Below are 3,108 nucleotides of genomic sequence, written 5' to 3' on the forward strand. Positions count from 1 at the left end.
GTGTACTGTAACTCTATCTATTTTTAGCACACTCTAGCAAGAGCTCTTTCTTCTAGCAACCTTACCCCAGCACTGTGAAAAACACCCGAGAGTTTACTTCTGATGAGCATCTAACCATTCTCTTAATTGCTCTTCAAACTATTTATAAAACTCCTCAGAAATAGAAATTCTCTCTTTGAGATTACTGGCATTTTTCTCTCATTTAAAAATCAGGAGACTTATGTGAAAGTCTCCATTTGCTCTTCATCCAATCTCACTGTCTAAGACCAACAACTGAGATGTCCTTTTGGTACTGACAGAAGGTGAAAGGGAAACAGACATCGCATCCTGTTAGAATAGGTGTGCCATTTCCGCAGCTCATCCTGTATTTATTTAAGCAATCAACAATTAGTCAGAGTCTGTGAATGTTTTTATGACACAATTAGTAAAATGAACCCCTCTCAAGCCAGACAATGAAAGTGAGTATGACAGACATTGACAAACCCATACCAAAATGTGTGTGCAGGTCTGTCGTTATGACACTAAGACCCCATACATCAGGATCTTCAGCTCTGTATTTCTCCTCCAGATGCCCAGCCAATGGCCTCTCATGCTCACTAGTACAGCGAGAGGAGGGAAGTCACCATGGCAACCAATGAGGACCTCATCTGGCTGGAGAGACGTCTGGGTTGTGACAGTAATTACATGCCCAGGATATCAGTGAACATTTGGCTGCTCTGTGACCCGTGTCTGTGCATATGCATGTATATGCAGATTAAATGATGTGTGTGAGGTGAAGGGCAGTGTTTTCAATAGCACTGATGGGGTTCATCTCAATTGTGTTTTTGTTGTTGGGTTCAAATTAAGCATGTATGAGACATATGTGCTATTTGATGTATTTTTCACGGATCTTAACTGATCAGTGCATTTTCAGGCATTTGATTCTCTAATGTGAGTGCAAAGATATTTATAATGATACAACATTTTTTATTTCAAATAAATGCTGTTCTTTTGAACTCCACACTTTTGAACAGTAGTATATGTGTTTAAGAAACATCATGACTTCATTTAAGACACCTGGAGATAAAGGAGGGGATCCGAACTGAACACAGCTGCACTTCAACAGCTGTAATCAACACTCATACTATTACCATGACTTGGGAACATCGCAGAAACAACAGGTGCACAGGATCTGGAAGAAATATGAGAGCTACAATGCAGACTTGTGAATTTCTTAGAAAAGGAGAGAGATGGGGGAAAAGGCTGTAGTGTACATAAGACTAAAATCATCTCTGTAACAAGGACACACATGCAGCTGATGTAATGGAAACTCACACACAGCCCAAGTGACCATTGGAATCGCACAGTCAGATCAGCTTCACCTCATAAATCTGTGCTCCGTCATGTTGTTAAGGAAGCTGGAGGACTGATGGTCAGGATGGGGCTTACCACATCGCCGCTTGTAAACAATACATCCAGGCTGGAGATACAAACACAATGAGAAAAATCACAGGTTATCTTTCTCAAATAAGAAAGGGATGCATGAGTAAAAACACATCTCAAAACTATTCCTAAAGGAAGTTCTCATAAAGTATAATGCTGTGAACTGAGAGAATGTGACTGATTGTGGGAACCCCTTCATAACACTACTTTCTATCTTTTTTTAAAAGAAATAAATTATTATTAAATTAATTTTATTCAGCTAAGATGCACTAAAATGTGTGAGAGGGGCAGTAGGCTAAAGACATTTACAATGTCAATGAAAATTCAGCTTTGCCATCACAGGACTAAATTACATTTGAAAAGATATTAAGAGAAAAAAACTATTGTTTAATATTTGTTTTAAGTAACATTTCACAATATTACTGTTTTTCTTTTCTTTTGATCAAAAGCCTTTGTGAGCAAGATATCTATCTATCTATCTATCTATCTATCTATCTATCTATCTATCTATCTAAAACAGAGAAAAAATTCATTCAAATTACTTTTCACAATAAAAATTTAAGTATTTTAACATGTTAACTTTGCTCACAATAATTTTGTAACATGTATTTCACAAACATTTTATGAACTCCAGACCTTAGTGAAAATCACTCCATTATATATAAAACACTGTCATTTGCAAAAATAAAATATATATTTGAGTTAACTTAGAGAGATAGAGAGATACTTTTTAGTCTTTTTACTATTTAGTCTTAATTTGACAAGATCAAAAGTTGTTGTGTTTAATTTCTATGCTGTTTGAACGGTTTTGTTGAACGCTTTTTAATATTCTGTTTTTCTTTATGTTCCACCAAAGCACATCACAGCTCAATAGAATATAAAGGAGTTTCTTTCATACCATTCAACATATTTTTAGGTACAAACTTTCAAGATTACAGTCTAAAACTATTGTCCAAATACCATTCTCTGCCCATTTTTAAAATGTAAAATTTGCCACAAAACAGCTCTCCTCTCTCCCTCCCCACTGGTCTTTGTCATCAGACAGGAAGTGGTAGTGAGTGGCATCCTGTCCCAGTTCCATACGAAAAGATAATGATGTCAAGAGAAAGAGAGAGACAACTTTTAATGAAATATTCAAAAGACTCTAGCTTACCCGAATGCACCTTCAATTTTTCATAAGGCGTTTTGTGCCTGTGAGGAATGTGTATATCATAAGGCGTCCTTTGTCTGTGGGGTATGTGTGCAAATAGTATTTCTTTTTTCAATTTTAAACATATAAACATACATTACGGTATTTTAGTCATGCTAAATGAGGCTGTATTATATACTGCAGCATCTAAGCTCTGCTACTTTATGTGAGGGAACTTGCAACATGTAATTTACATTCCCTGAACAACCACAGTCTTCCCTCCAAAACATGTCTGGATGGGACAGTAACCGGCATGACAGATATGCAACTGTGACCAGCCACAAACTACATCAAAACAATTCAACTGAAACCAGCAGAGGTGATTTGCTAGTCTGCCACTAGCAGCTGATACTTTATATTCTGACACAAAATCAGAATGTGAGGTAAACTTTGGCTTACGCTCGTGCATTTTCAGACACACACACAAATTATAAACCTATACAAACCAATATAACATGGTTTTGTACTGAACCACAATGATTCAGAACAAGAAAGGA

This window comes from Carassius gibelio, chromosome A23, assembly GCF_023724105.1.
Source record: "Carassius gibelio isolate Cgi1373 ecotype wild population from Czech Republic chromosome A23, carGib1.2-hapl.c, whole genome shotgun sequence".
Lineage (NCBI taxonomy): Eukaryota > Metazoa > Chordata > Actinopteri > Cypriniformes > Cyprinidae > Carassius > Carassius gibelio.